We start from the raw sequence: 21,598 nt of genomic DNA on the forward strand, positions 1-21,598 counted from the left end.
GATGGTCATGTAGGACACCCTGTTAAAAGCAGCTTGCCAGCTTAGGAATCAATATAAAAATAACTCAAGGGTTCTTGGTTGTTTTTTTTCTTAATAGTGTGGAAATCCACATGGGTATCATTTGGTCCAAAATACATCTTACAATTCACAATGTATTTGGCTGTTACCACTTTACTGTGGTTGACGTAAAACTGAACTTGACACTAAAAATGGATCCATTGAGACTGCTGGGGTTGAAAGACAGACACACAACCTTCCAGACAGGGAAAATGAAATGGTACTGATATTTTGGAGTAAGCCATATTATATCTAAAGTACAGAAACTGTTACTGCAATAAGTGCAATGAAATGATGCTCAGGGGAGTGCTGGAAATGCAGCTGGGCAGGTTGGTGCTGGACACTGGTAAGAGCTAAGCGTGGAAGAGGATGAGAATCTCTTGGTCACTGGCAAAGCCCTAGTGCTGGTAGTAGGCAGCTGGTGAGGTGCCATGCCAGACAGTGACCAGCGGCAAGCAGCATCAGCTCCTGGCCATCAACAGCAGCCGAACCAGTGCTCCCAAAACTATGGTCCGAGCCCACACCACCGACAACCCTGTGCAAGTACAGAGCGCATCTCCCTTTCACTGCAGCAGGGAGTCCCCGGTCCCAGAGCAAAGCCACACCTGTTCCTGGTGCAGTGGCTGTGAACTGCTGGCACCTTTGCACATGTGCTTGGAGGATAAAATGAGTCTTCCCCCCTCCTCCATGTTCACCCCAAAGCCCCCAACGACACTTTTTTTTCCTTGCAAGTGCACCCTCAGCACTTGGGGTATTTCCCAATTAGCTAAACACCGGTCTCCAAAAGGCTCGGCAAGGATTGCTCGCATCACCACACTGCTGTCTCATGGGCTTTACCACAATGGCAGTGCTTTCCCCTGACCCGCAGCAGTGAGGCCGAGCCCATGGCACGCACCCCTCCATCGGGGAGATGGCAGAATACTGCCACACTTTGTATCATGTACCACTGTGTAACAACAAACGCTCCCGCATCCCTAGGCCACCTCAAACCAGTGTGAACCAGAAATTCAGGTTTGCTGACTCAGTGCCTTCCCCACCCCTGGTTTGGAAACCTCCTGCGATGATCACAACATCGGGAGGAGGCACAAATTCAGCTTGGTTTCTGGGGGGGGGAGAATGCTATGCCTGAGCACTTCATCTGGCTCATCCCTCATTTTACCCCACAAGGGACTCATAGGTGGAAGGATGGCACAATGAGCAGCCTGAGCCAGCCCCCTGTTTGGAGTCCAGCTCCACATGGTGCATGGAGGGCCCCAAAACAGGTCTGGTGTGGACCAGAACCCACAGGTGCCACCATGGAGTGCAGTACCTACTTGGGGATGTACAACCAAGTGAGCCAGGTGACATAGGCTCACACAGACATCAAACCAGACATTATCTTTCCATTTCTAGTTTTTTCGGAGGCATTCGGGCAGAACCTTCATCAAATATACTTGAGAAAGCAACACAAGGAACTTTGGAAAAACCAGTGCTCAAAACAGGAGTGGATCTGTTACCTACAGTTACTGTTTTGCATGTCCTCAGCATTTCTGATGTGAATAATGGACAGCAACGGAAGTCAGATAAAAGCAAGTCAAAGGGGACCACTACAGGCTGAAGTCTGTATTTTCATTAATCAAGTCTGATTAATGAAAATGTTTGAGAAGGGTTTTTCCAGTGAAAGCTGGAGCTTGCACGAGGAAGGTGACAGCATGCATGGAAGAACTAAAAAAATTACAAAACCTCTTCTCAGATGAGATAAAAAGCAGAGGGAGTTTAAGTAGATGAGAGCCTGTGGCAGTGATATAAATACAAACATTTGGTATGATGGAGACCCATGCAAGGGCTGCCCATAAAAGCAGCAGCAGATGCTGTTCTCTCCAGGAAACAAATGAACACAACTCAAGTATCACCTGTGTTTCAAGATGCAGTCTTACTTAGCTGAAGACATGCTCAGCTAAAGAAAAAAAAAAAGATAATTTGAACTTCAAAGATGCATTTATCTTAAAAATGCTTTAACATTCACCCAACAAAGCAACAACTAGACAGTTCACTTAAAACACATACACTTAAAACAGTTCACTTATAAACACAAAATTTCAGTTAATTGCTACAAAAGACAGTTGCAAGCAGGATGATGATTTCCTCGGCAGCTTGGGAAATGGGAATCTTCCCGTTCCAAGATCAAAACCTGGGAGAGCGGAATGCATCCTACTAAAGTGCAGCTGGACTTGGCACTGTGCAAGAAGGCTTGGAAAAGGGAAGTTGTCAATAAAGAAGCATCTGAGGGTAGTGCAGGGTGTTTTGATAGGAAAGGCACAAAGAAATCTTTTTTTTTTTCTGAAAGAGTGGGGCCAACATGAAGAATAAGATCCATGCTCAAGTTAAAACATGCCTGCAGGCCTCCAAATAAGACTTCAAAATAGAATAGCAATTTAATGGGAGTTTTTTGCATTTTATTTTTTATAAAACATCAGTCCTTCAGCAGGAAGGATTTTTGCAGAGAGCAGAGATCAGAGCTGGTTTGCTCTTTATCATCACCCTTAGCTGAATAGAGAGGAGCCTCTGTGAGCCCACCCTTTAATTTAAAGTACAGTTGCTTCAGTCTTGTCCTGGCTGAGTACAAACCAAGGAGTTCATCTTCCCAGTTTCCATTTCCCATGTAAGCCCAGACATGGATTCCCATCTTGGCTCACTGGTCGCAGACCTTTCTTTAGCACCTGCTTCAGACAGATGCACAGCTGCAGCAAAACAAAAGCTGCGCCTTTCCCACCTGCTCCAAGCAGCCTGTTCTCTCCTTATGCATATGCCCCCACCAGATCCTCTCCTAGGACCCACTACAGGAGGGTGAGCACTAAGTCTCTTTTGCAGAAGTAAAGCCTGTGCTGTGCTAAAGCTATTACGTGTTTCTCCCACTTCCTTCCATTGACAGAAAACAAAAGCTTCTACTGTTGCTGACCGTTATCAGAAAATATTTGCTTTCCCAGATTGTTTCTCTCCTCCTTGTTTCAGCAGGGTTTTCAGTAGAATAACAGGCCCACTCCCAACAAAAAGCAGTAGAGGGTGATTTGGGACAGAGGCCCTTCAGAGCCCATCCAGCAAATCCAGCCTAGACCCAGGTGCAGCCCAGTTCTGCCCTTCCCATCCCTGCTGGGGACCACACGCTCCAGCACCTCCTCCATCACTTTACAGGTCCTGCAGAGGAGACGATGCTCCAGCTGTGTGGCCTGAAGAGACAGGGCCAACTCTGCACCACTGACTTGGCTTCAAGTGACTGCCCTTGCTTTCTAGCTGCAGACCATCTCCAGAAGATATTCTGCCCACTCTGAGTATCTGCTGTATCATACTCTATCATACTTTGAGTATCTGCTGTTTCTCTCTTCTCACCCACACTGCGCTTCCTTCCTGCCAGATCCCTTATCACCACGTTTCACCCCAAAACCACCCAGATGAAACTTCCATTCTTGCTGATGCTGCTCTTATTCAGCAACCGAAGGAAACACTCTCACACCAGGCATGAAGCCCATGGCACTCCTGCCAATGAGTTAACAGAATTAAACACAGGTGTCACATGAAAACACGGTGCTAAGCTTACAGTTCCCAAAAAAGTACTGAATGCATGCACACACTCGGTCACTTTTTATTTTTAATTATTTTTTTTTTAAGCAACCAGAGTATCAAGTGTCAAGACCTAAAACCAAGAAGGGCACCAAAAGTCCAAGTATTATTCAGGATATGAAACACTCAACTACCGCAACCCAAGCTGACACCTTGCAAACTCCTAACTGAAATCTGCCCACGACGGCTGCTGCCAAGCCCAAACAGCTTTCATACACACGTGGTGGTTCCCTGCAACAAAAGCATTACCCAGACGGCCACTCTGTACCCCGAAACCAATGCAAGGGAAAATGTGGAGTCGCAGACAACATGCTCCTGCAGGAGTTCAGCACCAGCCTCGCACTATCTGCTGGTGAAAGCTCCCAGGAGGTCTCATCCAGAAGAGGAAAGGTCAGGTCTTAACTCTGGCAATCGCTTTGGCATGAGGCTCTACCAAAGACTGAACAGATTTTGAAAGTATGAGCTTCAAAACAAATAAGAAAATTCTCAGTCCAAGAACACGGGGGGGGGGGGGGGGGGAAGACCACTTTGGCAAATTTCTGGTGTTAAATGATCCATAACCTCTTCCAAGCAAGATCCTCTTTATTGTGGCAAGTTCTGCCCAGCCCTAGAGCAGCGTGGGGCTTGCAAGCATCCCCGTAACCCGGCAGCCCCCATCTCCCCGCCAGCAGCTGCAGGATGTGGGCTCAATGTTTTGGGGAGCAGCAACCCTTTTTTTTCTGACTCAAGGCTGGACCAGTGACCTTCTGTGGTGTCAACACCTTCAGTAGGCCGGGCTGTTGTTTCTGACAGTGCTTGTGGTCATTAAAAAGGCACCACAGCATGAAAGAACTTGTTGGCAAGCAACAGTTTCAGCTCAGGGAATGTTTCCTTCATTTCATTTATTGCCAATTAGCAGAAACTCCTCATCATCAATTTGGATATTGAGAAAAAAAATATGTAAACAAGTAAGCAATCACTTAAACACCTTCCTTGTCCCTTCGCCAGGCTCAACCTAAGCCAGACACCTCTCCAGCCCCACCACCGGGTCCAACTTCCCTGATGCCCACCGCGATGCAGCAGCATGCCACAGATGCAGCATGGACACCTCTTGCCTGTCCTTCCTCCTGCCTGCGTTCACGTGGTGTGTACTTATTATTTACACTCAGCTTAATTGCTTTCCTCACCCAATGTCATCAGAGGCAAGCATGGAGGAACACCTAACTGCACAGTTCACTTTGGAAAGCCCAACCATCTCTGCTGGTAACTACCAAGAGACAGATAGCATCAGCAAGCCAACCTGAAAATGCTTCTCCTCTCCTGCTTTTTATACCACTGCTCTTTGAGAAGCTTTTCCACGGTCACTTTGATGTTCACAGAAGTCCAGGACCAGCTCATCTGACCTCCAGGATCTATGCTGGCTTTTCAGTCTATAGATATCAGGTGAGGAGAAGCCCAGCATCCTGTGGGCTGATGAAGATGACCTTAAGGTTTTACACAGGAATTTTTTGTCTCTCTTATCTCAGAGATGACAACATTTGCAAGTAAGTCCCAAGTGTCTCCAGACAGTCAGCCACAGCCCAGACCACTACACAAAGACCATTTAAGCTGCCATTCCTTATGCCTGCCCTCCCATGGGATTCCTGCACTACAGCATCTCCATCAGCATGTCATTCCTCTGTCCAAGCTTTCCTCTTCCAACCTTTTAAACTTGTCCAAATTCAGTTTTTTGATCCCATGCTCAACTGCTTTTAAGACATAGGCAGTGGCAATCTTGCAGTTGCTGCAGCTGGGGGAAAAGCTGAAGCATAAGCCACCCCTCTGACCTGGGAAAGGTCCCTCACAAGATGCACCCAACTCTAACAGCATTCCCTTTCAGGCACCAAAATCCACCAGAGAACAGATTTCAATACTTCTCCTGCCTGTGAGCTGCTCCTCCCTCTTCTCCTGCCCCCAGCAACATGCCTTTGGCTGAAAAAGCTTCTGGAATTACAAAAACTTCAAACAAAGTGTTAGAGAAATGTATTATTAACAGAAGGTCATAAAAGAACAACAACTTGAGAATAGCTGCAGCTAAAAATACCCGATCCTCACACCCCTTCTTTAGAGAAAAGATTATCAGATGTCACTTCCCAATGGTAAAAACATGTTTGTTTGGTTTTTAATTAAGGTGGTATTTTGAACACTGGATTTTCTTGCCAGGGAACGCAACAGGAGGCCTTGGGAAAAGACCTTGCTTGCTGCCTCAAAGATCCACTTTTCTGTGCTATCTGATGGTAAGATGCTGTCTGAAACTGGCACCTGCAAATCTGTATTTTCTTCTAGCACAACCTAACTTTGCAAAATAACTTTCTAAAGAGAACAAAGTATTTTGGCCACCCATACCGAGCTGCAGAGTGTTTGTGCAATATGGATTTATTTTTATTTTTTAATGCTTCAGAGTATCAAGGTGGAGAACGTGGGAAGGAGATAACATCAACAAGTGGAGCAGCAGTGCAGCAAGTGTCGGCACAGGCGTGGAAACCACTTCTCATCTGACTCAAATCCTAGGTAGGACTGGAAAAATCTGCATTATGGACAGACTGAACTGGTTACTCAGTCTGCTGCCCAAAATCCTCCCAGCTCTAAAGGGTGTAATCGACACTTAGTGGACAGCAAAATAGTCATGATGTATGGCAACCTGATGGCTTCCTTCAACAGTTGGATGAGCAGAATAAAGGGAGTCACTTAAATGCCCCCCAGCAGAGAGTTTTATACCATTTCATTGCCTAAATAAGCTCTGGTTTATTGATCACATAGAAAAATACCCCGGAATTACTGCAGGCAGGTAAGGTAACGCCTGTGCTAACATTTTAACAAACTGAGCACGTACAAGGGGAAGGTTAGCACACTACAGCATGCTTTTTCCTCCAAAGATGTAAATTAAATCCAGGAATAACTTCTCCAGAAGGTCCAGAAACCTTGTCCAGGTCACACTCTTTACTTTCTAACCCTTAACAAATACACACCTTTCCCGCATTCAGAAACACTCGAAACAATACTTAAGAAACCACACACAGAAAAATAATTTTGTCAGTCCATTACTTTGGTGGCCAACTCTTGCCCTGCCCTGTCCCCCCAGCTGCCCCCTTCCCTCCACCATAAAACAAGCAGCACATCTCATATGTGCTCATTCCCCCTGCTCTCTGCCTGTCCACACAGGTATTTGTACCTTTAGTCCACCTGTTCCCCTGTTAAAGTTATCTGAAACTGGCTTGATGCAAAATTTAATAGCATCGAAGATACTGAGTATGCAAGCCTCCTGCTTCCCTGAGAAGTCAGGGTGAATACCCACCAAAAAGCACTTCAAAGGACTAACCTGAAAGCGATGAGCAGGAAGACAACCACAGCTATGTTATACTGTTAAAAAGTTTGCTATAAAAGAGATGCACCAGTCTGCTGGGGGACCTTCCTGTGCTCTCCCCAGAAGGAGGAGGAAGATTAGGGTTATTTTGAAAGACAGCCACCAAGCAGGATCACAGAGATGCACTGGGAAAGAGGCAGGGCTCAGCTTCACGGCCACCACCTCCCTCCATCCGCTCAGCCCAGAGGAACTTGGAAGACATGCCCACATGATGTCATTACTGGGTTGGCGTCTAAATAAAGGAAGCTTTTTATAGAATTTCCCACTGACAAACTTAATCTGGTAAACCCCGATAGCCAAGACTTCTCAAGCAGAAGGGAAGGAAAAGGGAAAACAATAAACCATACCATCGCCGGGGCAAGTGGGTGGCATCTCACGAAAGAAACCAAAACAAACCCGAATTTACTCCCTGATACCTGCATGTTGGATAAAAAGCATGAGTAAGAGCAGCACATAACTTAAGGGAGATGTGTTTTTACACCATCTGTCACAAGGAAGCGCAGCCTGTTTCCAGGGTAGGGGAGAGAAGGATGAAGATGAGGAGGAAGGATAGGGAGAGAAAAACTTTGCTTAAAGAGAGTAAATAAAACGTACTTCCACGTCAGAGGGGTTTTCCAGCTTCATATTATTCATGTGGCAATTACTGTGCTTCCTAAAAGCAAACTGGGAGTTTCTGCATATTCAGAAGACTCTTGGCTGCAAACACCTTAAGCTCAAATCATCAGCAAGCAGCATTTGCTGGAAGTTCTCAAAAAAAAAAAAAAACTAACGAAAGCAAAACCATCTGGCAGTTCGGTCGAGTTCATGTGTGCCTGCATGTCATCCTCTTCTTCGTAACTCTTCATCACTTCCACAGCACTACAGAGTGGTTCCCCATCCTCCCTTTGCTCCTTGCTGCATCTTCAGCCGGGCATCCACATGGAGAGCAGTTGCAATAGGCTAGTGACTCATGCTGCAGTAATGTGGGTGGGAACTGCTCCCATGCCCAGCTTCTAAGGACACAGCCTTTTATGGTATTTTTAGAGTGGAAGCTGTTGTGGTTTGTAGCACTTTGCCTTGTGTCTTGCAGGAACCTCAGAGAAAAGAGCTCATGCTCCCCCAGGGCAGCGAGGAGCCCACCAAGGTGATGAGCAAGCCAACGCCAGGCTCTGTGGACTTCCTCGCCTGGCCATGCCAGGGATGCTCAAGGGTGTCACCCACTCCGTGCAGCAGTGCCACAGCTCACCTGCAGGCTCTCCCATCTGCGCCACGGGTCTTTGGGTGGCTCCACCGCCCCACAGCTTCCAAACCAGATGTAAGAGCAGGGCACGGGCGTGAGCTATTCTGTGGACACCTTAACTACTGCAGCCTAACTTTCTAAGGAGTCGTTCCCTGCGTCCCCTGAGTCTTATCACCCCTGTGGCAATTCATCATCTCCAGTGATGAGCCACCAGACATACTGTTTCTACCCTTGATGGCCTGCCGGCATATGAGAAGCTGGCAGGGCTGCCAGAGTCCCATCTGTCTTCCCTCAGGGTGAACTGTTAACTTAGGACTGCATCCCTCCAGCAAGTAGAAAATTAACTCTGTGGGGTTTCTACCCCATAAAAATTTAGCTGAAACAGGGCAAGAGGTTATTAGGGAAAAGCAGGCAGGGGTGTTACACTGAAACCAGGTTAAAAGCATCAGGGAGAAGTGCAGTGGCAGAAAAGCCACTCTCCAGGCTTGTGGACCACAGCACGTGCAACTCAAACTTGGCAAGGTAATGAAGCAGACTCAGCTGTGCTTTTTAAAAGCTGAGGGTCACACATGAGACTAAAAGAGTATCCCAAAACATTACTCCGTAGGGCTTGGAACAGGACTCTGGTTGCAAACATGCAGCGGATTGCTTTACAGGACAGCTCTCCGCTCTCCTTTGCGCATGAAGCTATATCTGCTCTAGAAGAGAATGGCATGAAAGTTTCTGCATCCCCAATCACAACTCCAACCAGCCACTGATTTTAGTTCTTTTAAAGCTGTTAAATTCAAGAGGAAATTAAATTATAATCCACAGACACCTAAAAAGTCTAGGAGAAAAGCTATCAGGATGAAGGAAAAAGTAGTAATCACACCTCCTGATGCAAAGCCACTGACATTAAAGATTTTTCTTATTCCTTCTGAAATCCCAGTGAGCTCTGGAAGGAGTTAGCTTACCAGTCAGGACAGTTGAATGACAGACTGCCCCTACAGACAGATTTCACTGAGTGGGAAGATGCAGTGAAAAGCTGCTCTGGAGCGACTTCTCAGGTAAAAGAGACACAGCGGAGGGGAACTTTGGGGGAGGTCTGTGTCAGCAAGCTCTAAAAAGCCCACAAAATAGCCCTTCGAGGCAAGCTGTCTCTCAACAGCAGCAGACCTCTGCAACAAAAAACCCTCCAGCCCTAATGCAAGTTACAAGGTGATTCAATGCATTGCTCTCGGCACAGCAACACCCAGCATCTGCTAAACAAGATGCCCCACACCAGGGGGACAGCCAGAGCTCCCTAGACAGACCAAGATGGAGTCTTTTGCTCCCTGAGCAGATGAAATAGATTTCCAAGTTTAGGGAATCTTCCTGCTTTTTACAAAAATTAAAGATTACAAAATTAAAGTTTTAAAAAAATAATCATGTGAAAGGCTCCATCCTGTTCAAACGAATACAATGAATTTCCTGTAGTCTTGCCCTAAAGACCACAACATCACACCTGATTACTATCCCATCTTACTCCTAAAGTCCTGCAGAGCCAGCTTGCTCATAGGAAAGCAAAATGAGCTCTGCCTTGCCTCATTTCTCATTAAATTACTAACTACACACAGCAGTGGCTGTGTAAGAGATAGGGCAAGTTACTTAATTTTCATTATCCTTTACTTGGACCAGCATTATCAAATTTGATTTAAAAAATCAGGAAGAAAAACAAACTGAACACAATAACCAGCCTAAAGCTCCTACAGATTGAAAAGGGACACATCCAAGCCTGAACTCAGGTTCACATCTCCCACACCAGAGACACCTCTCTGTATGAAGAGAGGTGTCTCTTTAGTTATCAAAAACTACCACTCGTACCCCCGGGAAAGCCAGGGAAAGGAGGAAATGCCAGCTTGCCCCAACACGCTCAACTCTGCAGTTGCTTCAGGTGACTTGCTGCCGCTCTGACCTTGGTGTGCTGGCAGACCCCAGGGACCCTGCCCCATGAGACCATCCACCCACCCTTGCCTCCAGCTGTGCAGTACATCTGCATTTAACATCATTTTGATACTTTCACCCACAAACAAGAAAGCTTTCCCAGCGAGCAGGTTCTCTGCAAACCTAAAAGCATCATATGCCGATTTCTACAGAGCAACCTTAATGCAGAAGTCAGCTGGTGCCAGCGCAACCTGGGCTTGGATGCATCCGTGCTTGGATACATCCAGGCTTTGCAGGCGATGGTGTCTCCAAAGGAGCAAATCCAGACAGCCCCTCCAAGTGCTTTCAGCCCCAGCTTTCAGCCCAGTGAGTGCTCCGGTGACCACCCTGCTGAACCCCACCGGAGCTGGGGTGCAGCTCCCCTGGAGCAGACCAGCCTGTAGCTTGCTAGGACAGCTGTGGGAAGGGATGGATGCTTTTCTCTCCCTCTTCATGGGGAAAGGGCTCCCTTTAAAAGCAGGCTGCAGAGGATGTGAGGCAGATATGCCTCTCCAGAGGAAGAGGCACGGGCTTACAGCATTGGTTAGCTGGAGGACACAACCCTGGCTCCACTGGAATGAATGGGAATGCTGCTAATGAATTTATAATGAAACTCAGATTTCTACTAGTGCTCACACAAGGCACATCTGAACTAGAAAGGAGTGTTTGCTGGGAAGGCTGAGCTTCTCTAAGCTCCAGTTCCTCATGAATTTTCCCTGCTTACCTTCTTCCTTCCCCCTCCCAAATTTGCAGATGGGTTTAAGCCCACAGCAGCTTCTGGTCTGGACACTTCTCAAAACAGTTTGCATCATCAGGGTTAAGCTTGATGTAATGACTACAGGAATCCTTGGCGGCGGGGGGGGGGGGGGGGGGGGAAGAGATGTGGAATCTGAGAAATTGCGTCCTTCACAGGATCTGCAGAGGGCGTATTCCTCCCAGTGGGACCAACATTGTTTAAAAGACAGGTAAGAGCCTTCCAGAAGGAGATGCAGACAGTGGCAGGAGACCCTAACACCCAACTTTCAAAGCCCTTTAAGATGAAAAGGAGGTTCTTCATTGCCATCCCAGCCATAAGAAAAGAAGGGAACAGAGAACCGTGACACAGGTGGTACTTAAAACAGACCGCCATCATTTTACAGGAAGGGGGGGGCGGGGGAAGCAAAAAGAGAAGCATCCCACTGCATGCAGACTTAACGACCTATTACCTTCACCAGTCCTTTGCAGAGTCACAGCCTTCAGCTAAGGATCTGCTTGGCTGGAACCAGTCTGCAAATTATATAGTAACTGGAGGCTTTAAAAACTTTGCAAGAAAATGCAATAAAATAAATAAAAATCAGCTGGGCAGGTTTTGTCTCACAACTCAATTTTTCCCCATCCAATACAATGCTGCATGGAGAGACATGGCATGAATCAACCCATTTTGGCAGCGCATGTCTAGCCAGGAAGGGCAGGATGCGTCACCGTGCCATGGGGAACACCCTCCAAAGGGCTCTGTCTACCCAGTGGGGGCCAATACAATCCCCACACAAAGTCTGTAAGTACACTGAAGGCTCAAAAGTCATCTGAAACAGGTCCAGTCCATCCTCCCCTCCCACTCCATAAATACAATCCAAATTGGGTCAACTCCTAACAATAAATGAATGATACTCATTTAAGGCTCCACTGCAGTGCTGACATAATCTCGGTCCTTTCATTCTCCTTGTACTGCAAGTGCTAAAGATGCTTTTGTACATCCTCTGAAGTACTCCATTTAAAAACCCATGGTAACTAGGGCATTGCATTCAGCTGCTCTTGAAAAAAAAGCCATTCCCCTTCCCTCTCAATAGGCTCTTAGGAGGCTTGGACAGAAAAACATTGCCTAATTCAAACTCAGCTCCACCAGGATGGCTGATTGGGCACTAGGAATGGGGGTGAGCATGACTACTGGGTACCACTTGGGTCTGCGGTGTAACCACCAGCAATATGATGGCATATGGAGAAAGAGAACCCTTACCTGTGTCCTGCAGCTAAGCAGCACCCAAAAGTCCCATTTTAAGTCACCAAGCTCAACAGCGCAGCTGCATCATTCAGGAAGTAGAACATCATAGTTTCATTTAAAAACTATTGAGTGCTCCTAAATCTCTCCAGTTCTTTTTAGGGGATGACAGGATTATTCAGTTCCAGTATTTTAGCATGACAAGGACCAGAGAAACCAAGAAGCAAGTTTTTCTGTTACCTTTGCATGGCAGTAAAAGTTTAAGGGGTTTTGGTGGGTTTTTTTCCTTGCTCATTCCTAGCACCTCAGAACTGTGACACTTTCCGGCACAGCACCTTTTGAAGTTCATCTGCTGGCACCAGCATCCTCCTCCTTTCTGAAATGGAAACATTCAGAGGTGGGGCACAGAGATCAGATGGAAAGAACAGGCCAGCTCCCACTAAAAAAAGCCATTAACTGGGAAAAAAAAACCTGTCGTAAAAAAAAGGGACATTTGTCCAAGATGGAAAGCCCATTATTTGTTTTTTTAAAAATAAAAATATTCATAGCTCTGCGTTCATTTAAAAAAAAAAAATACCACATGCACCACCAGCAGAAAGTCTAACAACTTTAACATGACCTAACTGTTCCACTATCCCTTATGTACAATTTTAGCAGACTTTTTTTCCAAATCTCACTATATACTGTTATGGAGCCACATTCCAAGATTTAAGGTTTTAAAAATAGAAGCCTTTAACCACAACATCTGCAAAAATACCCTGGGGAAAAAAAATTAAAAATGGAAAGCTTTAAGTCCTATCCTGTTACTAAGGCTATTCCCCAAATGATGCACAGAAAGACACTTTGCGCCTGTCTGTAGGAAGCAGCATTGGGTTCACAGCAGCACTATTGCAGAAAGCTTTATAACAAAATTCATGCTCGTTCGACAGAGATGCAAGCTTGGGAGAAGACAGGCCGTTTTAAAGATTTAAAGAACACATTCTTAAATGGGGAAACCGAGGCATGTAATGATTAGCTAATTCCTCATGCAACAGAAAATGTATTTCTTCCAGCTAACACGTTATCTTTGCTAACGCAGGCTGCCATGGCAAGAGACGTGAGAGGGGTGAACTGAGGACAAGCTCAGCAGTTAACTTTGGATTCCCCAAAGCCGTTCCTGCCACCATCTGCTGTGTTATTTTTCAGGAGGAAAACAGGAGAAAACTTATAAAGGAAAACAAGACAACAACAATTTGGGGAAATGCTCACAACCAGATGAGTCAACCTAGCTCGTGTTGGACATGGGGCCATAAAACCAGGTACCAGCACACCTCCTAGCCATCTTGTGAGACATACAAAGACTGAAGGTGTTCAGAGGCTGAACTATTGTGCCCTTATTTCTAAATATAGGGGAATAATATTAAGAAGAGTCTTAAACCTATGTAAGCAGCGAAGAAAAAAAAGCTAAAATAACAAGGGGCTTGCATGAGATGCCCCCATTGCCACTGCAACATGCATGCAGCAAATAAGTAGGTTTTTTATAGCCAGTATTTAGCATTGCTTTGTTGCTATTTTTCTTGAGACTATAAGAGCACTCTCCTTCATATGAACCTTACAGTAGGAAAAAAAAAATAGAAAAAGCTACCACTCCTGGCATTGCTCTGGCAGACCTCTGCTCATTTAGGCTTTTGAAGGCAGAAATTTATTATGGGAATAAATGAAGAAAATTAACACAGAGGAGCGTGTCAGGGAGCAGCAGGCTCCTGAGGCTGCTCCCTGCCACCTCCCCTGGGACGAGTACGGCAGCTCTTGGCTGTGCTCCCCCATCTCCACCACAGACAAGGCAACTGGGAAGAGTCTGCTCATCGTCAAGTTTATGAATGTTTCAGCAATTGCCTCCTCCTTCAAGCAGCTGCCCAAAAGCTTACCCAAACCTGGGCCCCCTGCCACATCATCCAGCTGCCCTAACTAATGAGCTCCTCTGTTTGTAAACCCAAGCCTTGACACAGTCTCTGGCATTCAGGTATGTAACATGCTCGGCACAACCACAGATACTCACTGCTCCCAACATGCCACAAGGCTTCTCCATACACTGCGCCATGCACCTCGTGAGACACCAGCCCCTTGACTTCAGACTGGCAAAGGCTGGCACTTTGTAGGCTCTGCTGCAGCAGGAAGGCAGAAGGTCAGGGGAAAGCTCTCCAACAGTATTTCTTCTTTGCTTTCCAAAGCCAGACCGTACCAAGTTCCATCTCACAGTGGAAAAAACACATGGGCACTCCAAGCCTCACAGAGGTTTAGCTCCCAGGACTACTAATGCTACTAACTACACTGTGGCAAGTCACCTTGCTTAATGCATAACATTTGTCATCTTTGCTCCGTGCTCTCCTCCGCCCTTCAGGGGAAGGACATGTCCATGGCATACCTCAACCTGAACAGCAGAATTTTGGTGTTGTGTTGCCACAAGGTTCTTCAGGAACACAAAAGACCAAAGAAAGCTACTTGCATTTGGAGCAAGAGATGGAGAAGTCTGCAGTGCTCTGTTGTGGCACAGGGGAAAAACAGCAACTAAATGCTTTTCGGAGAACAGATGACAGCAGCTTGGTTTTGCTGCTGCTATTCCTAAAGTAACATCAGTCATGTTCTGGTCCCAGGTGAAGAACAAATCCCGCATGCACAGCGAATACAAGCCACACGGGAAACCATGACAGGTACTGTGGGATGACTCAAAAAGCAAGAGAAGAGGAGAAGTCCCACCGAGCCATCAGCACTCAGCCAGGCAAGCAGCTATTTCCTCTGCTCAGACCCATCATCAATTAAATTCGTCATCTTACTGTTTGGGAGCCCTTGCCATGGACAAAGGCCCTTCTCAGTCTGATCTAGCACCAGCCACCAGAAGATGGAGAAGGGGGATAGTTTTAAGGAAATCCCATTGGAAAAAGAAACCAAGACACACAGGAAAAGTTTCACCAAAACCAGTCACCACCCAGTTTCTACTCTATTGCTGTTGATGGATCTCCAATCCTCTCAACATGGACCAGCAAAGAGAAAACACAAGACTTGGTACAGAAGTAGAGATTTGTAGGCTTAACTTCTAGTCTGCTCCCTTCATCAGTCACCTCAAGCAAGAGCCCTCACCATTCATGGTAAATGGCACAGCTTCCCCTTTGCCTCCAAAGTCCATACCAAGTAATACCTCTATATGCACAAAGCAGAAATCCATAGACATGCAAAGAAAAATCTTTGCTGAGGGAAGACCAGAAAAACTCACAGTCACACAGACCTGTCCTCCCCACACACCACAGTAAATTAAGCTGCTGGAAAGTACTATCTATTGTGGAGCATGACAATCAATTCACTGGACGCATTATTATTTCCATCAAGCCATCTCAAGCAGTAGTGCTCTTGCATAGGAACCTGTGAGTTAGGCTTTGGATGTGTTAGATTTTTATGTGTATGGACATCAACTCTGGCAATTTTGAGGAAACAGGGCTGGTTATTTTCTTATCACAGCATTTGGAAAACTGAAACGAGTTTCGCTGCAGCTTTCAGTACCTTTAACTGAGTGATTAAATGGAGAGAGCAGCCAACTTCTGTCTTCCTCTAGATGAACTGCTGAGATCATGCTGTTAGCAAGCATCACTCTCACTTCATTTTTAGCTGGAAAGACAGAGACCGCAAAGGGGTGTCCAGCTATAGAATGGAAAGACTGATAAATTGCCTAATGTTTCACCAAGAGAATAAATGCAAGATGTGCAACAAAAATGCCTGCTGAGTAACAGATGTGGGGTCATGTGGGCATGTTTCCAAATTCCTTCTCTTCAGTATGTTCAACAACTCCTCCAGCAAGAAAGTCAATGCAATGAAGCACAGAACACTTTTTCAACTAAGTCTGCAATTACCCTATTTTCTTTCCAATTAGAAGGTCAGTTCTAATCCTCTTCAAAGCATCCACAAAGCATTTGCCTAAACGCAGATTCCAGAGCAGCACAGTAAAGGCAGACAGTAAGTATATCATCATGAAATATTAAGCTGTGGGCATCACAAAAAAGGCATCTATGTACTGAGGCAAGAAACAAAACAACCTCCAGGAGCCACTGGTGTCACGTAAACCATGTTAGGAACAAAAAACAACTGTTCACAGTGAAAGACCATAAAACAGCAGATTAGAAAAGTCAAACAGAAGGAGGAAATACTTCTTCCAAGTGATCCACAATTGGGCTGTGGCATGTTCTGCTACTCAGGGCAAGTTATAGAAAGTGTCTGCAAAGTGACATGCTAACTGCAGGAGAACAAGACCATCTGCAGCTGTTAAATCCAGCAACTCATTCTCCTTCCCTGAGGATCCATTCTGGTCATCACTGGGGGGAGTACTGGCCGAGTTGGACCTTGGCTGGAACCAGCGTGGCAGGTCTTCCACTCGAGCTACCACACATTGGCGTTACAGCAAAGCTGGGAGAGGTTTGGGCTCCAGCATTTAAGCCCTCTGTCCTGGCATCTTAAGAGACTATCTCTGCCAGGGCTCTGCGATATGAGCAGACCAAGGAGGGATCACAGATACTTCTAACTCTCCTTGCAGAGAACAACCACCACCTGCTCTTTCTTGGGCAGAGGATTCGAAAGGGAAACATTGTTTTCCCTGGTGCAGAGCCACAAACAGTGAGACACAGCATGTCCTGTCTTCTCCGCAGCGTGTCACTCAAACAGAAACTGCAAGTGTTCAAACGGACAAGAACAAGTGCAGCAACCCTTCATCAACCCAAATGTTGTCTCACAAATGGAGTTCATTACCCGCTGTGCAACACCCGATCTCGGCTCTGTGTGCGTATTGGGTGTTGCACACCGGCTAATGAACTCCGTTTGTGAGACAACACAAAGGCAGCTCAGACTCCAGGACTGAGACCCCCAATGAGTTGCACAAAATTCAGCCAGCATCCACAACCATCAGCCCATTACAAAAGACATTCACTCTCACGATTAATGGGCCACAAGCTTTACAGAGGAAATCTGAGGGCAAGAGGCACCTCCATCTGCCTGGACATCCCTGCCACATCAACCACTGCAATCTTAGATGCTGCAACAAGCAGATCGTGCTTACAAAACTCTTGCGCTGCCAGACAGGACAAGCTTCCAGGAAGACAGACCAGGATCACCTCTCTACACCACGGCAAACACTTACCAAAACCATTAATTGGTGGATGACGCTGTAAGGCTGTAAAAACCAGTACACGCATAAGGAATAGGAAGACGGTGCTGTGTTGTACTGATGAACAGAGGGGCTTTTAAGCCACTTTATTCCTGCACTTGTCCTCTGGCAGTTGAAGGACCGAGGCACTGTTTCCAAGCTGTTCCTCTGTCTGACCAAGTGTCCAAGTTGACCCTTGGCAAAAGCAAGCCTGCCAGGGCGGCTTCAGGTGTGTTTTTTCTCCAAAACGAAAACATCTCTCTTTAACAAAAGAAACGTTCATGGCAGGGAGGAAGCTGATCAGTTCCACTTTACGGTTGCTCTGTCAGAAGATGCATGAACGCAGCAAGGTCCAGGAAACAGGTTAATGGCTCACGCAGATGACACCTCCATCTCCCCTGAACCAGGAGCAGATGTAACACCAGTAACACGGAGCAGCAAGATCAACAATCCTTCTCCTTGCAGCAACCAACCATCCAGAAGAAGTTAGCAGCAGCAAAAATCAGGCGGAGGTCTTTTCTTCTGAAGGTTTTTAGCCACTTCTGCCTTGAGAGGGGAAATCGTAAGGACTTTACGCAGATCATTCAACTTGTCCTCCAAGCCAAGGCACCTTATCAGCCTTCAGCCTTGATGTCAGAAATCACATGTGCACATAAGAGGAAGCATTTGCTCACTGCTGTAGCTACTTTCCAACCAGGCTGACCAAATCTTCCTGTTTCTCTGCACTCCTCCTGTACTTCCCACTCTCTGCAGCTGCTTCAAGCATTCATGCACACTATGAGCAACCAGGCACTCTCACACCAGGTTACTCACTTCTGAATACAAGGAGCCAAGACTTTTAAGGTATTAAAATGATAGGTTACTAAAATTTTATGAGGATGCTCTCACCAGTTGCTGGTTAAATAAAGGACTCCGAGCTCTACGGACATTACAGACAGTAATCACGAGAGTGATGACCACAATTAAAAACTCTGGGCCAGGCATCTCTCACTCCACAGCGAGGTGAAGATAAGCGACGTGGCACTAAACACCTCTGGGGCTGGCACGGACCATTCAGCAAAGGGGTGTGAAACCCTTTGCTTTGGAAAGGCGCATGTAGAAATGTGTTATGCTTCAGGGCAGACAAATCCCTTCAACTGAGAAGGTTAAAACGAGGACATCCATCAATGGGGTCTGTGCATTCATGGTCCCCCAGCTGTGAGAAAATGAGAGCTAACAGCAGTGCCAATACAAGCAGTCTGTCCTCTCCTTTGTTCACTAGATTTACGTGCCCAACAATGCAGCCTGCAGGCATATCGTACCTGCTATTTACATTCAGCATCCAGCTAAAACAACCCTTCCTCTCATTTCTTCTCCCACCTCATATCAACTCGGCTTCTGGCAACTAGGAGAGTAACCAGAACAAACAGCCCTCCTGCTCATGTGTTTGCAGGGATTGCATGCTTAACCCGGCATTACAAATTCTATAGTAATAAAAACACTAACCTGAGCATCTCTGCCTTGTGCCAGACTTTCAAATAAACCAACCCATCTCAGCACGAGGCTACGTGTCCTGCAGACCAGGGCTCCTACCGTACCGCCATGGGGAGATGCTCATGCAGAGCAGCCAAGCAAGTCCCTCGGTGCTGTCACACGCTGGCACTGCGCTCTGCTTTACCAGGCAAGCCGAAAATGGAGGTGAATGCTGGGACCAGGTTCCCTTCCTCCCCACTGTACTTCTCATCACATCGAAACCACGGTGGAGAACAGAACCAGAGCTGCCCTGGAGAGGTGCATCTCAACTCGTCTAAGTGGGGCAAGACATGGCTATTCTGCATCCTAGCTCAGCATCTTCCACCACTCTTCATCACCCAGCCTGCTTTTGCCTAGGATTGCACCGTAGGAACATCTGCATCACCATCATCTGACTATGAAATGCCTGCCATCTCCAAACTGCAAGTTTCTGGCCAAAGTAGCAAGCCTTTGGAGGTCTTGTTTTTTCCTCCCTCTCCTATATCAGTTCATCTGAATACCAGATGCTTCCTTTGTTAGTTTTGGTTTCTGTTTCGTTTGGAGGTTTGCTTGCTTTTCTTATTTGAGTTGCTCTTAACAAAAAGACCAGCTCTGGGCTGTGGCGTAACCCGTGCATTAGGCAGGCTGGCAGACTGCTCTTTTCGATCTGCTAATAACGGCTGTTTTTTTTCTCTTCAATTCCAGGGTAGGCGAATAGCTCAGCCTCCAGGGAAAAGATACAGCAATTTCATATATCTCGAGCCAGAGTGCTTCAGTGCAGAGCTTGCAAAACACACACCGAGTTGGTGCCATCTAGCATCTGCTCTGTAGACAGAGCACACCTGGGGACAAGCTTACCAAACTGAGAAGGCTAACAGCTCCTTGCCTCTTCGCTGTGGAGGGTGTCCCAAAAATCCTCTCAAGAACTCAAGAGCATCCAATAAGCACCTGTCTCTCTGCTCCTTTCATCAACTGTAATTCTAGATTTGGAAGAAAAATAACAGGCAACTGAAATTAATCCAAAGACTTGTCTTTGGTAGGGTCACATTTTCCACTAAAAAGGAGGCGATTGCCCAATTGGCAGATCAATACAGCTTATAAAGTACTCAGTAAGCACCACCGCTGTGACTTTTCAAGTTCAGTCCAATATCCAGGGAAATCCTTCATTAGATATATTAATAGTTAAGTATAATATGAATAGTTATGCCTACAAGTATGGTTCTACGCAGGTAAAAATTCACACTGTATGCATTTTGCAGGGTGTTCGTATCATATCAATACATAAATCATATTTTCATGTGTGCAACCGCAACTATTAAGAAAGCATTAGGCATCTAGCTTCTAAATTATTAACACCAAGTCTGTTTTCTCATGCCTCATCCTTGCAGCTTTTGCAATCTTTTTAGGGATAGCAGGGGATTATTTTATCATGGATACCAATACAAACATGATAAGGGAGCAAGTACAGCAGAACAGAACTGCCTTGTACCTCTGCAGCATGCCAACTTGGAAGGACAGAACCAAAGCAATCCTTGGTAGTATAGGTATATGAGGCATTTTAGCTATACTAGTATACCACTATCATTATCTCAACAGCATAATTAATGCGTTATGGCAAGGTTATAATAATAGGCTCTTTAAAAGGTGTGCCAACTGCAAACCCTATCCATATTATTATGTGTGACAACGTGTGCCAAGCCTGATACTGTGCTTGAGCAATGGAAAAAACAGATTTTCGGGCAGATCCCCAGGACAACCATTCTCAAGCAGACAGAGCAGCTGTTTTTTCCACAGATGCTGCGAGCTGGGTATGCTTGCAGGCTTTTCCATACCAGACATACAAAGTCCCTCAACTCAAAGAAAGTTTAATCCAAAGGGTTTCCATCAGGAAAGCAGAAGCCTCTTTCACAACATGACTGCCAAACCTCTAAGGCTAGAAAGCTCAAGCAAGCTGTATAGTCCATGGATATTATTTTTTTTCCCTTTTTCTTTTTTTATTTTTTTCCCCCAGTTAACATACCAATAGCCTTGGCATCAGGCTATTTACAGAAATGTTCTCTCTCAATGCTAACAGTAAACATTTATCCAAGAGAGCTTCTTAATTGAGGTAGAGGACCAGCTAATTTAAACACAACACAGCCTGCCTGGAGGGTTTTTAATATACCAGGCAAAAAGAGTTAAAGAGAGAAACCACTGCACCACGGAGATGACTACTACTCATCTCATCTTAGAGGCCTGAAGGGCATCTCCAATTTTGGTGGCAGAAAGAGAAGGAAATTACTTTTTCACTCAGCAATAATATTCAGACAACTGTCTGAATTCAGGATTCAGGCAACTGTCAATTACAAGCCCTTGTGAAAATTACATTTTTTTAATTGACCTCTAATTCTAACCAGGTTTTTCAAGGAGGAGCATAATCAACTTCTTACCTTATACCTTTGGCACTTTTAGGTAATCATGACTACACCTACCTAAGGGATGCTGCAGTGACATGGTTAGGTCCTTCATTAAATTATTCCTTCATTTAACCCACACGTAAAGCCTTCTGAAGGCTGAATACCAGTATCTTTGGCTGGTATCTGAAAACAGCCAAAGAATCAGCTGCTTAGAGCAACCTTAAGTGAAATGATGTTAAAGAAGGAAAGAAAACACCTCTTTTCGTACGGAAGTAAAAGTCATCACCATGCTTGCAGTATTACTCCAGGTCAATATAAGCAAGCGCTGCATAATTTTGAAGAAAAATAATTAATACCCCTCCACACCTATCACCAA

The 21,598-nt window shown here is 45.8% G+C and overlaps 1 protein-coding gene across 7 annotated transcripts in view; it reads right to left on the bottom strand.

Moving 5' to 3' along the window:
- Window positions 1-21,598, bottom strand: part of LOC140653530 (uncharacterized) — an 84,430-nt gene that overhangs the window by 39,764 nt on the left and 23,068 nt on the right. For 2 of the 7 annotated variants that reach the window (XM_072865703.1, XM_072865697.1), the window contains exon 1: window positions 7,631-7,959. The exons of 3 other annotated variants lie outside the window; for them this stretch is intronic. The gene's annotated coding sequence lies outside the window, so the exon portion shown is untranslated. Of the gene's footprint in view, window positions 1-6,991; window positions 7,015-7,383; window positions 7,453-7,630; window positions 7,960-21,598 lie in introns of those variants that run through there. 2 more of the 7 variants (XM_072865701.1, XM_072865702.1) reach the window with 2 other exon arrangements.

The sequence above is a fragment of the Ciconia boyciana genome, chromosome 6, assembly GCF_034638445.1.
Source record: "Ciconia boyciana chromosome 6, ASM3463844v1, whole genome shotgun sequence".
In the NCBI taxonomy this organism is placed as follows: domain Eukaryota; kingdom Metazoa; phylum Chordata; class Aves; order Ciconiiformes; family Ciconiidae; genus Ciconia; species Ciconia boyciana.